At 31.9% G+C, this 14,936-nt stretch overlaps 1 protein-coding gene across 9 annotated transcripts in view; it reads left to right on the forward strand.

The window, feature by feature from the left end:
- Positions 1–14,936, forward strand: part of ZFAND6 (zinc finger AN1-type containing 6) — a 95,725-nt gene that overhangs the window by 7,877 nt on the left and 72,912 nt on the right. Inside the window, exon 1 of one of the 9 annotated variants that reach the window (XM_074295233.1) lies at positions 2,761–2,821. The exons of the other annotated variants lie outside the window; for them this stretch is intronic. The gene's annotated coding sequence lies outside the window, so the exon portion shown is untranslated. Of the gene's footprint in view, positions 1–2,760; positions 2,822–14,936 lie in introns of those variants that run through there. 9 annotated transcript variants of the gene reach the window in all.

Consider the following 14,936-nt stretch of genomic DNA (forward strand, 5'->3'; position numbering starts at 1 on the left):
TAACATAGAAAATTAATTTAATCTACCTTTTCCTATAGTTCTTATATTTATGGGCAGTGAAGGAAATTCTTCAGTGTTGTTCTTAATGAACCTCATTGAAATCTTTTTTTTGGAGGGGGGAATAAACTTCCTTCATAATAACCTTTCCTAGTAATGATTTTTTGGCTCCATCGAGGTGACCCAGTAAGGCCTGTCTAGGCTCTGGTGATTCCAAATGATTTTAAGAAGTGTTTTTGATAGACCTGTGTCTGCAGGGAAATATGTCTTTACAAAAATCTGAATGGCTTTTAGTCTCCTCTTCAACCATAGAAATTGTACAAAAATTCTCTCTGCTCCACATAAAAATTAACTACTCTGGTTTGGGGCTATTAATATATTGGCTCTTGCTTTTCTTGTTAGAAAAACTAGATATAGTTTATTTTTCAGCTTCTTTCTGAGATGATTATATGGGAAAATCTCTTGGATTTACATGATAAATATACATTCTTAGATATGATTATATGTTTTTTGAAAGTGGAGAATGTCTCATCAAATTGGAGACTTTATTTCCTTGTTTTGGTAAAGATATTCCCATCATGTTGTTAGTTCATTTATTAATAATGGATTTCTTTGTGACTTCCCTTTTTAGTTTACCATGCAGTTTTCTAAATTGATCTTTCTGAAGGGGATTTTCATACTGGAATAATCAGTTTTTTGAGTACTTTTTATACCTGGGAGAACTTTTTTTGGGGGGGTCAAAGCTTTTTTCTTTTTTTAGGAAAACAAATATTTAAAAATTTATTTTGCAGTTTATGAAATTGAGTTTTGTTTTTTTTTTCTTTTTTTTTATTGAAGGTCCTACTTTTCTTTAGTTTTTATTTTCTAACTACAGGTTGGCAGGTGTTTTGATGACATCCTGGTTGAGCAGGATTGCTGAATTGTAACCTATATCTTATAATGCTTATGTCTATTTCATACCAATAATTAACTTTTGTGAGTGAAGGATTGTGGTCAGATCAAAGGTTGTTTTGTTTTGTAACTGCAGCTATTTGTTTCCAATTTCATGCCTAGCAAAATTGTTTGCCCTTTGTATCTCTTGTGACCCCTAAAATTTATTAGTCACATACACACATATGCAGTATTGTATATTCTTTCTTTTTATTTCATATGTTTACATAGTACTTTGATGACTTTACAAAATTTTTCCCCAAGAATAAATGGGAAGTTAGGTTAAGAAGAAAACCTAATGAACTTTACTCTTGTAGTACTGCCCATTCAAAGCACTGAGTTCTTGCAAAGCATCTTGGGACTAGAACTCTGAATTGGCTCTTTCAATTTGTACACTTAAACAGCATAATAGATTATGCAGCTGTCTGGGCTTCTTGAGTTTAGCATTTTTCTTTTTTCCTTTATTGCCACTTGTTTGAGCCTTAGAGACAAATATGTGAATTATGTTTTGTTAAAAGATCTTCATTTAGTATTCAAAGCACCTTTGTATGTGTTTCTTTAAAATAGCTACTATCACAAAAGAATTGTTTTGCTATGGCTTGACTACTGCTATCATGTTTACAAAGTTTTAATTCCTTGAACTACTACTAAAAAGGATGTTTAGTGAACTTTTAAGTAGGGCAAATAGAAAACTTCATAAGAAGTTTTAAAATTGGTAAGTTGTATAAATTTTAAAACTTATCTTCAATCTCTTTGTTGATAAATTCATTTGGCAATAACTTCTTAATGGAGTTCCTTTTAACAACAGCCTTTAGGACCCAAAATACCCTTTAAAGGAGGAATTCTTGAGAGGAGTAAAAATAACATTGATCAGACAAAAAAAAATGAAATAACTTGATTACTAGAATAACTTGGGCTTTGTTATAACATGCAATAACTTAAGCTAATTAAAAATAAATAAAAATGGCATGTCAATGTCAGAGTGACTCCCATATAACATTTTCCTCAAGTCTAAAGTATGATTGAAAACCTTACTATAATTTTGTGATGTTGAGTGCAAATTTGTCTAAAAAGGTAGAGATATTCCCAAAACTATTTTTAGTATTTTAATGATGAGTAAATCTTCAGAATGACTTTCTCCATGGTGGGGATGTTTTGGGTATCCAAACTAGTTAAAAGGCAGAAAAGCCGAGAATGTTGCTGAATCATTTCCTAAGTTAGGAGATTGAAACTAGTCGAAACTTTTCAAAACGGAATAACCAACTTGTTATTCTCTACCAAATGAGTTTATTAGTTTTTCTAATTTCAAGTTAGTATCTTATTTGTGTGATTTTAATTCTCCCCTTTAAAAGTTCCGACCTGAAGAAATGTTCAGGGTAGGAGGGTGAAGGAACTTCGTAATTTTTAGACAAAATGAAATTAAGTAAATTTCTAAAAAAAATTTAGCCAAATTTTCAAGGTCCGATTCCAAAATTAAAGCATTGTATACTGAATGGTTTGACAGCATTGAGATTCCATTAAAGAAGTATGTGGTACTCTGCATGATCTTCCTTGATAGGCCATTCAGTTTTATTTTCGGAATGGACAAAAAAACATTCGATAGGTTGGGAGAAACTGAACCCTCATTACATACTGTTTCTTTAAGGAAGCTGCTTTTTCAGGGTGTTTTAACATGCTTAACCTAACCTGCTAGCTGGTAAAAGTTCTTTAAAATAATAGATATTAGCTTTAACCAATCAAAATGAAGAGATTGACCCACAGGGAGGAGATTTGACTCTTCAGCCACTAACCTCGAAGAAGGCGGGGCTTCGTCTTCAGGGTTGGTTGCTTTGGAGTACAGCTTCAAGTGAAGTTAATCTGAGGTGAAGCAAACAGAAAATTGGGGAGGTTTTTGGTAGGATTTTTGTTCTCATCTCATAATGTTCCTCTGTTTCACACTCGTTCACCTTTAGATTTCTGTGTATGCCAGATTTTGCCATTGTTTTATTTTCCATTGTTAGCTGAACATGAGAATTAAGCAGGGAAGCAGAACAAAAGAGCTGTTTGGACAGGAAATAGGGTGCAGAGAATACAACTTGACTTTCCGTGACGATTTAATTTGATGTAGTGTCTGTCTAATTTGAAACTAGTCCCCATCCATGCAAGAATTTTGTCGTGTATTAACTCATGTGAAGAATAATTCCTTAATAAATAAAAAAAAATGAGAACTTTAGGTTTGCTTGACTTCCGAAAATGCTAATTTGATTTTAAGAGATTTAAGTAGCCGAGCAGTATATATTTAATAGGTTTTATCTTAAAGTATTGAGGTGGTGTAATTTCCTTTGTGTTTTAATATCCTTTTTTACTTAAAGTTATATGTAAGTGCTGAAATAGGAAATTTAGAGTTTAAAAAATGTTTGGCACAGTTTCATCTTCTTGAAAAGGTCATTTGTTTTCTTTTGAACAGAAACAAAACAAAAAATTACTTTTCACCTCGATTCATTGAAAGACCTTTATTTCTTTGAAGAGTAGGTATTGAAATAGGAAATTTCCCCCCCTTCCCTTATATAAGCAGGTATGTTATGATTGGAATTTAAGTGACATTTCAAAAAAATATATATTATAAAACGATACAAGTAGTCTTATCAGTAGAAGTTATTTGATATTTCTTTGTTAAAAGTACTAATTTTTTTTTTTTTTTTAAGATTGTTAACCCAGAGGACTTTTTACTTTAATTTACTTTAAAAGAATGGCTCCCTTACTTTTAAGGTAACACCTATCCAGGGGGCTTAAATTCTTAAGTAGTTTTGCAGACTCAGGTTTATTAAGGTACCTCAGTAAAATTTCACTCCTTATTGTTAAAACTTTTTATTTCAAAATAAGAAACTGAAAACTTTGGTTGTTTTTTTTTTTTTTTTTTTTTTTTTTTTTTTTTTAATTAGGATCAGTGAATTAAATGCGATATTTGAATAAATGAAATGAAATTAATAAAATTACTTTATGAATATATATATATATTTGAATTTAATGCCTTTGGTCTCAGATTTCCTTTTGTGTTTTTTAAAAGTTTTCTTCCATATCCGTGTGAAGGAAACTGAGAAAAATAATTTCTGGCAATCCAGAAACATCATTAACTATCCATTTTTCAGTAATAGTAGTTGGTTTCATACTTTGACTGGATTTCCTTTTATTTAGACATTTTTTATGCTTTTAAATAATCATTTAGGAATCTAAAAAAGCAATTGAAAAGTAATTTTCCCTTCCTTCACCTATCTGACAAGCCACTCTACATATAAATCTCATGCTACTGAAAATATCTTTTAATATGGGCTTCAAGAACTGCAAAAAAAAAAAATTGTTTTCAGTAAATAATACTAGGTCTAGGTTTAAAATTGGTATCAGTACCCGTCAGTGTTTTTTTTTTTTTTTTTTCTTTAATGACACTGGCTTACTCTTAATTGTATATACTATATATAGACAAGTATTATATATCTCTTTGCCTTTAATAATTCTTTGTTTCCTGATGACTTGCTGATTATATGTATTCATCATTACAAGTCATTCTGTGCTAAATGAGCTAGATTAGAAACAGTTTGGGTTCTTAGTCTAGACAAAATGTTGATTCTTTTTTACCCTGCCCCCACTCCCCAAAGAAAAATGCAAAATAAATATTTAAGTTGTACTTCAAAATGCTATTTTTACCATTAAAAGTACTTATTATTAATCCTCATTTTATACTACTTGCTGCTTTTAGATAGTGATTGTGTGTTTTGTATTTCTGACAGTTTTATAAAAAAAAATTTTTGTTATGATGGAAAAGTTCTGTTTTTCTTAGTATTTGGATTTTAAAAATTTGTACTAGAGGATAAAAATTTAGTTTTCATTATTGAATATGGACTTCAATCATGCTTATCTAGTGAATTAGTTTCTTTGAAGATCTGTTATATATTTGTATTTTAAGTTGCTTCTTAACATGTAAGATCTCTGGTGTTTTCTACCTTTTTATTAATAATAGAATAATTCACTTTTTATTTGAATAATTGAATTCACACTTCCATTTTGTCTCAGTTGATATAAAATATTTACCTCATTCAAAATTTATGAGAAAATGAATTTAATTTTCATTCTTTTACTTTGATGGAAAAATTAATTTAATTTCTTCCATATTACTTTAATTTACTTTAAAAGAATGGCTCTATTAACTTTCAGACAGAATTATTTTAAAGTTCTTTACAGTTTTGTATATGGAATCTCAAATAAGGACTGCCAGCTTCTCATTATACTATAGGAAGATCCAAATTGGTGATTCTTGATCATTTATTCAAATTTCCAGAATATGGAAACTTCTATCTTTTGTAGACATTCTATATTGTACAAAATAAAAGTTCACGATGGAGTCAGAAAGCAAAATGTGAATAATTTTGTTTTGATAGGGGAAGAAGTCAGGAATAAGACTACATGTTTCTTAGCTTCTTTAATGGAGACCAGATGTGTTTATTAATAGCTCTTTTGATGCTTTTAAAATGTACAGATCAAATACTAGGTGACCAATGTATGAGATGATTTTAACTTTTTATGATAAACCTATAAATGTGTCATGCAGTATAATATCATGGAATCATAGATTTAGAGCTGAAAGAAAATTAAGAATTTTTTAGAATCCAACCAACTTATTTTACTGCACAGAAAGAGAAATTGATGTGCTCCAGAGAGAGAGAGAGAAAGAAAGACAGATAGACAGACAGACAGACACACACACACACACACACACACACACACACACACACACATACACACACGGAGGGAGGAGAAAAAAAAGTCAGGGAGAGAGGGAGGGAGAGAAGGAAAGAGAGGAAGAAAGTGGGGAGAGAATTAGCTACCTTGATTGAGAAACTGAAGCCAAGTCATCTTGACTTAAAGTCCAGTACCCCCATGCATTACAGTATAGTATGCTCTCCTTAAGACCTTTATTGACTAGGAATTGAACCCAGGAATTAGCAGCAAGGAAAACACAGAATCCTGACTAGTAGACTATCAAGAGAAAAATCACAAATTACTACAAGTGTTTTTCCTGTTTTTCCTACTGACGGTCATTTTTGGAGGTCATTACTTTGAATTGCAACTAATGACCATGATTTAAGAAGTTTTTTAATTGTATAGAACTTAGCTATTATAGTCTTACTATAAAGTAGTAGGGTAGATTCTTTCCTTTTTGTCTTTACTTTGAAAGCAGGAAATGGTTTAGTATATGTAACTTTTGTTCCTAATTCCTGAGAGGTTGTTAATCATCTATTCCCAAATCTGTTTTTGAATGAAATCTGTTTTCTTATATATTCTAATAGTTAGAAACAAACTGGAAGAAATATAATTGTGGGTCATAAGAAGCTAGGGGGCGGGCAGTGGAAGGGCAATTGGAAGAAAGTCAATTTCTATTAATTACTTGGTTTTATTTTTGTGTCTGATTAAAAAAAATCTAACTTAAAATTACCCCATTATGTGATTTTTCACTTATGTTAGGCATGACTTCAATTATATATACAGATAACTGGCATAGGGGATAGAATGCTGGTCTTAGAGACAAGAAGACCCGAGTTGGAATGCCGTCTCAGATATTTAATAGTTGAAGAATTTAAAGTCATTTAACTTATCAGCTTTATATTTCTTATTTGTAAAATGAAGACCACCACCTGCCCTTACAGGATTACTGTGAGGATTAAGTGATGGTAACATGTAAAAACATTTTAAAAATACACATTTATGTACTACTAATAATATTACTACTAATAATATTACTGAGTCTAAGACCTGAGTTCAGGTCTCTTGATCCTGTTTCCTTATTTGTAAAATGAGGAAAAGAACACTTCTGCTATTCTGTTCCCCCCCCCCCCCCCCCAACTTGGTAGTGATTTAATTCAATGATACGAAGTATTACACTTATTGTCTAAAAAATCTAAGCTGCTATTCTTTTAAGGCTACATTGAACCCTACTTTCTTAAAGCCCCTAAATAGTTCCAAAGATAATTTTGAGATTTTTGAAATGTTATAAAAGGCCTGTTTTCTATTTGTATTGGAATTAGCAGCTACTCTGTTCCCTATTTAAGTTACTAAATCCCAGAGCTGAAATGGTGTGAAGAGAGATTAGACAATGTGTGAAAGCACTTTATATAAGTCCCTCTACTGTTTGAAATACTAATGTCTTAGAATTCATACTTAATCACTTCTGCTTTCAGGTATTTTGTTACCTCTTGAATTATTATTATTATTATTTTTTTTTTGTTAGATTCTTCATCACCACAATAGTCATAGATATTTTTGGTATTCCCTTGCATATAAAAGTTATGTTTACATATACTGAAGCCTATTTAATCTATAATGATAATATGTCTGAAAAACCAATATTCTGATACATTAAAAAATACCTTGATAAAAATTGCTAGCCATCATTTGAGCCTACATAATCTTTTTGTTTGTTGTGTGGAGACTCTAACCCCATAATGACTGAGTCAGAGTTATGGTTACTGAAGATTGGGGTGGGTATGACAATTTTTAAAAATAAAGTTAACAATAAAGTGTTGACTTAATTTTAGTATTGTTTGTCTCTCAGAGAATTGGGGGCCCGAGGAGAGAGAGAGAGAGAGATGGGACCTGAAGTCAGTGGAATAATCAGAACACACATTATCATTTAAGTTGGCAGTATTAAATGGGTTTGTGGCACCCTAAAAGAGTTACAGTAGTAACATCAAAGATCAGTGTAACAGACAAGATAAAAGATCACTGATCACAAATCATTATAACAAGATAATAATGGAAGTTTGAAATATTTTAAGAATAACCAAAAACATGACACCAATACCATGTTAAGCACATGCTTTTGGAAAAATGGGTAGGCTTGTTCAGCACAGGGTTTGTCACAAACCCTTTATCTTGGAAGTGCATAAAGCAAAGTGTAATAAAATAAGATGTCTGAATATGAAGTATCCATCTTTGAATATAGCATCTTGGAAAGCAAATTTGGAAATCTTGGAAAGCTTTTAAAATAGCTTTACCCAGTTACTTTTCCTTGCCCCCTAGCTTTTACCTAATTTAGATTTTCCTATACCTTCCTAAACTCCAACCCTCTTCTTCCCTAATTTTCTTCAGCGCAAAGTACAGTTATCATCATATCTTAGGCAAAGTGACTTGTGGGATAACTGTGATCCTATAAACTTCTGTATAAAGACTCAACAGATGAAACTGAATGCTCTTGCTATCCCCTAAAAACACAAGTGTTCTCTCTATAGATATGAAAATTCAACTTTTCTCACTATGCCAAATACTAAGAAAAGTTTGAATGAACTACCCACAAATTTAGAAGTTTGAGTAAACTCTTGACAATTTACTTTCAAAAGGGTTTTTAAATTCTTTGCCTAAAGTTTGTTTCTAGACATTTTTACCTGTTTAAACTTATTTTTAACAGACATAAACCTTTTCTTCAACATCTCATATATGAAGCATTTTGTTAAGTACTGAAGGATATGTATGAGGAAATGAAAACATACAAAGTTCTTGACTCTAGGAGAAATACAATGTGGTGGGAGGAGGGAATAATACGGTCAAAATTTCATGCAAGATAAATTATGATAAAGACTTAGTAATCTAGACATGGTGTCAAACTCAAATAGAAATGGATCCTTGCAAGCTTCATACTGATTTTGAGAAAGACAAATTAACATTGTTATATTTGTTTGTATTTTGCTAACTTTTTCTCGTTTTAATCTGATTCAGGCCATACTGGGAACTTTTGTAAGTAATGAATGTACTTATCATAGAAGCTCTTGGATCAATAAACTGGAACCTCAGCTGCTAACTAGAACTATCTTTTCATTTTACATATGAGGAAAAGGAATAAAGGGGACTTGTCTTATGGTTACATTATCCTTGGCAATAATATGATTCCAGAGACTTTTCCCATATTACAGTTCTGGTTTTCTTTTTGTTTGCAGTATTGTCCTTCACTGGCTCTGACTTGGTGGCCACATGAATAGAGCTGAATGAATAACCAGAAAGTAGAGCTAGTAGTCTTTTCCTTATGAAGCTCCCTTGGCTTTCTTCCCTGCATAGTACACTTTTCCATATCATAAACTTAACTTTATTGCCATCCATTAAAAGATTGGTGAAGTCCTGTTTAGGTGTGAGCTCTTTAGGCTTTTGAAAATCTGAGTGTTAAGGAAAGTGAGGGATAACTTTTTAGTTAAAGAAGATGGAGATTTTGAATTTTTCTTGACTCTTCAAGGCAGATTATATTTGCAGTTTCTTCTAAAAATGGATTTTTTTTTAGGATTTAAGATTTGAAATTGTTAATGGCAAGAAGCAAAACCATTTCTGCTGCTACATTTTTTGATCAGAATTCACCTTCTCTTCCTTCCAATTTACCCTCTGCCTTGCCCAGCCATCCAAGTTGAAAAAGAAAGGAAAAACTAGGCCATTCTAACAAAGACATAGAATTAAACAAACAAACAAAAATTTCTCACTGGTCATATCCAGGAGGGAGGGAGAGAATAAATATGTATGTATGTATACATGTGTGTGTATATATGTTTTTAATATATTACATATATACATATAAATGTGTGTGTACATACATATGTATGTACATAATATACACATATGCTGTGTGAGATCATCACCTATTAGGATATGAAAGGTAGAATGTTATATCATTACTCCTCTGAGATCATGGCTAATCATTGTGTAGGTCAGAGTTCCTTAGCCTTACAAAGTAGTTTGTTTTTATCATGATATTATTGAATAAATTTCTGGTACTGTTCATTGTAGTCTGCATCAGTTTGCATAGGGCTTGCTAGATTTTTCTTAAATTGCCCCCGTTATCATTTCTTACCGCATAATATAGTATTTAATCACATTCCTGTATCAAAGCTTTAAACATTTTCCAATTCTTTTCCACCACAAAATGACCTCTTTGTGACCCTGGGGAAGTCTCTTAAAACTGCTTGCTTTCCTTTCTTCTGAAAGGAGCTGGAGAAGAATTGGCAAACCCCTCAAAGATCTTTGCAAAAAAAACAATCCTCCCTCCCCCCAAAAAAAAGTATCATGAAGAGTCAGACATGACTGAAAACTAGCTAAACAACCTCATCTTGGAGTGGGGAGAGCAGGCAAGGTGGTGTTACATAGATCTAGTAATGGTATCACCAGATCAAATAATTGTAATTTAATAACATAGTGGGCATGGTTCTAGATGACTTTTTGAATGACTGGACCAATTTACAACTCCTCCAACAGTGTATTAATGCACTTGTTTTCTCACAGCCCTGCCAACATTTATCATTGTTCCTTTTTTTTTTTTTGTCAGCTTGTCAGTTTGATCAGTATGCGATAGATTCTCAGGATTGTTTTTAACAGGCTTCTTTGAAATAGTGATTATTAACAGCATATTTATGTATGGTTTTTGATAAAATGAAAACTGAAAATTGAGCTGTTCATAGTCTTTGACTATCCATTAATTGGACAGTAGTTCTTAGAAATGTTTACTTCTGGAGAAATGCAAATGAGCCGTCTTAAAAAAAAAAACAAAGCTGGAATCTGTTTTAATTCTTTTTTTTTTTTTTTTTTTTTTTTTTTTTTTTTTGCTGAGGCAGTTAGGTTTAAGTGACTTCCTCCTGACTTCAGGGCTGGTACTCTATCCACTGCACCACCTAGCTGCCCCATGTTAACCAAATCTTATAGGTGTGAGGTGGTATCTCAAGGTTGTCTTAATTTGCTTTTTTCTAATCAGTTATGATTTAGAATATTTTTTAACATAACTATTGATAATTGATTTCTTCTGAAAATTGCCTGTTAATATCCCTTGACCACTTGTCATTTGGGAAAATTGCTTTTATTTTTGTAAATTTGTCTGTTTCCTATATATTTGAGAAATTAGGCCATTATCAGAGAAATGAGCTGTAAAATTATTTTTGGAATTTCGTTTTCCTTCTAAATATGGTTGTATTAGTATTGTGCAAAAGCTTTTTAATTTCATGTAATGAAAATTATACTACCTATGAACCTTTCCACTTTTTTTTTTTTTTTTTTTTGAGGCTAGGGTTAAGTGACTTGCCCAGGGTCACACAGCTAGGAAGTGTTAAGTGTCTGAGACCAAATTTGAACTCGGGTCCTCCTGAATTCAAGGCTGGTGCTCTATCCACTGCGCCACCTAGCTGCCCCTCCACTTTTTCTTTAAACACTTTTCTATTTCCTTAGACCTAATAGGTAAAATTTATATGCTCCCCTAATTTACTAATGATATCACCTTTTATTTCTAAATCATGTACTTCTTTTGACCTTAAGTTGATATACATTGTGAGATACTGGTCTATAATTTCTGCTAAACTGCTTTGGAATTTTCCTAGCAATTGTTATTAAATTGAAAGTTTCTTACCTCCAAAGCTTGGATCTTTGGATTTTTCAAACAGACTATTCGTATCATTTACTACTATGTATTATGTACCTAATCTGTTCCACTGTTTCATCAGATTGTTTTGATGAATACTGCTTTGTAGTATAATTTGATATCTAGAATTGCTATACTGCCTTCTTTAGTCATTTTTTCCCCTTTCCATTGATTCTTTTAATATTATTGTTTTTTTTTTTTTTTTTTTTGTTCAGATGAATTTTGTTACTATTTTTTTCTGGTACTGAGAGAAATGATTATTTCTTATTGATAACCAATTATTGAGATTAAATTTTTTTCTATTTTCTTATTTGGAAATTAATAATTCTTATTGATACAACCAATCTTTGAAAGATCTTACTGACTTTGCCCAAAATTTACTACATTTAAGACCATTTTATATAGGTGGAATTGTTTTAAAACAAAACAAAACAAAAAAAAAACCTCCCCCCCCAACAGTTTGCAGAACTTTAAAAAGAAAATCCCATCTAAATGAATTCCAGTCTTTTGTGTTCTGAGGCTTGGATGGGAATAAATGCTTTCTCTAGATTGCTTTAGGCAGGGATTGTCTGGGAGTAAGAGTGACTTCCTAATCAAAGCCCTGGTCCCCCAGCCTCTCATTAGAATAGGCTTCATTATAATATTCTCATTAATTATTAATCAGAGTTGATTGTTACCTGTTAGTAATGCCCACTCTTCCAAGGATATATGAGGTCAAGAGATCTCAAGGAGGGGACTTTGATTTATGAAAGATAGCCAAAGACCATCCTTTTATTATATTATTTGTTAACTATAATTAATTAATAATATAATTAATCAACTACCCAGAAACTTAAGTCTCTCAAACTTCATTAGTCACAAGCTCTATAGGAAATAATTATTTGGTAGTTTGACTAGTATAATACTAAAGAAATTTAGTTATTTAGGCCCTGCTAAACCAAGCAATGAATATTTTCTATAATTGTTTAGATCTGTTTTTATTAGTGTGCAATGTGTTTTATAATTTTGCTCACTTAATTTCTGGGTTTGTCTCGGCAGGTGGAATCCCAGATAGTTTATGTTGTTCTTGATGGATTTTGTTGGTAATGTATAGGAATAGATTTATTTTATATTCTGAAACTAAAGTTGTTGATTGTTTCAGCTAGTTTATTAGTTGATTTTCTAGAGTGCTCTTAAGTATGCTGTCATGTCATCTGGAAAGAGTGTTTTTTTTTTTTGTTTGTTTTTTTGCTGTTGCCTATTTTGTTTCAATTTATTTTTGTCTTCATTGCTCTAATTGTTATAAACTAGCATTTGTAGTGCAGGATTGAATAATAATGGTAGTGGACATTCTTACTTCACTACTGATTTTATTGGGAAAGGTCTCAAGTTTATCCTTTTCCAGTCTGATTTTAGATAAATGCTACTTAAAGAGGTTCTATCAAGTCCTATGCTTTCTAATATTTTAACAGAAATGGGTCTCATATTTTGTGAAAGGCTTTTGCTGCATTTCTTGAAATAACATTACCCTCCCCAAAATACCTAAGCACAAAATAAAGAAAAAATTCAAGGAAATGAATAGAAAATTAAGATATTTCTCCTTTTGAGAAAAATTAATGGAAATAGAAAGTAGTATGTTTTCTTTTTTCCCTCCGGATGTGCATGGAAGCACATGCACTAACCATATATTAAGGCAAATCCATTCTGACTTAAGGACTGATGCTCCACTGCACCACCTAGCTGCCCCTTATTATCTTTTTCTATTTGACCAATTCTGATTTTTAAAAAATTCTACAGTGGTAGGGATGTGTGTGTGTATGCGCATGTGTGTGTTTTCACATCTTTTAATCTTAACTGTCACCACAGTAACTTTTTATGGTCAGGTTCTTTTTTTGTTATTTGCTCATTTTCCCACCTCTTGATTTTGAACTTTTTTCCACTATGGGGAGCAGAGGGAGGTGTATCTTAAACTTCAGACTTTTTTCTGCACTGCTGTATTCAGACCTGGTTTTGGGAAATTGGAAGTTTTTAGTCCTTCCAAGGTGGTGTACTTTTGGCACTGTCTTCTTGGTCTGAACTCTGATTCTTATTCAGGAAGAGTCCCTGATTCCATACTGTTCCTGTTTTCTACTCCCTCTTGATTGAAAGTGCTCCTTTGTGGCTTGAAACAATGACCCAGAAATAGGTATGTGCAGTGGAGTTGTTGAACAGCAGCATTAGGTCTACACCCAGTGCTTAGCATAAGAGTTCTCTGAGTCTCTTTTTTTGATCAATTGCCAGTTAATCTTTCTGGCTCTCCCAAACCTGGTGCTGTTTTCTATTGCTACTGCTCTTTTACATACATGGGCTCCAGGCCATCATCATCCTTCTCCATATCACAGATTTTTCCATACTAATTAGTTCACAGTTCCCCTGACACTATATTAGTGTATCCTCTTTAGCATTTGTTTTCTTTGTTATGTTTGTCAATCTTGAGTGTAAGAGGTGGTACCTCAATTTTTTTTTTATTTTTAAATTTATTTTGGTATTTCTCTAATTATTAGTGTGGGGCAGTAGATAGAGCTCTGGACATTTATTAGCTGTGTGACCTGGGCAAGTCACTTAATCTGATTTGTCTCAGTTTCCTCATCTGTAAAATTAAAAGAAATGGCAAGCCATTAATATCTCTGCCCAGAACATCCCAAATGGGGTCATGCAAAGTAGGACATGTCAAAACACAATAATAAATTTTTTAGTTTAGAACATTTTTTCATATAACTACCAATAGCTTGAATTTCTTAGAAAACTACCTATACATATACTTTAACCATTTATTAATTGGGAAATGGATTATATTCTCATAAATTTGTCTTAATACCCCATGTTTTAGGAATGAGATTCTTATAAAAGATTCTTATTTTTCCTTGTTTTCTTCTAATTAACTGTATTGGCTTTATTTGTGCAAAAAACCTTTTAAATCTTGAATAATCAAAATTATCTGTTGCACCTCCTGTGAAATTCTACCTCATTTTCAGTCACAAACTTCCTGTACTCATAAATTTGACAGGTCATTTCTTCCTTACTCCATTAATATTCCTTTCTTGTGTAAATAAGTACCCATTTTAAGTTTTTTAAATGGAGTGATATGTTGGTCTGTGCCTCCTTTCTGCCAGACTACTTGCCAGTTTTCCCAGTAGTTTTTTTTCCCCCAGTAGGTGAGGTCTTTGACTTTATCAAACGCTGTTATGTTGTCATTTGCTTCTATATATTGTGTACTTAATCTGTTCTTTGGATCAAGGGAATCTTGATCGACCTGGAATCCATTATCTTTTTAACCTAATAACAAATTGGTTTTGAAGATTACAGCTTTGTAGAATAATTTGTGATGTGATACTGCTAGGCCTTTTTCCTTCTATTTTTTTTTTTTTTTTTCATTGGTATTTCTACAGATAAATTTTGTATTTTTTTTTCTAATTTTATAAACGTAATCTTTTGGTAATTTGATTGCTATGACAGAATAAATTAAGTTAGAGTATTGTTATTTGCATTATATTTACTCAGTTTATAAATAGCAATTAATATCTCTCCAGGGTCACACACAATAATATTATTTAGATCTGTGTGAAGAATGTTTTGTAATTTT

Source organism: Sminthopsis crassicaudata, chromosome 2 (assembly GCF_048593235.1).
Source record: "Sminthopsis crassicaudata isolate SCR6 chromosome 2, ASM4859323v1, whole genome shotgun sequence".
In the NCBI taxonomy this organism is placed as follows: domain Eukaryota; kingdom Metazoa; phylum Chordata; class Mammalia; order Dasyuromorphia; family Dasyuridae; genus Sminthopsis; species Sminthopsis crassicaudata.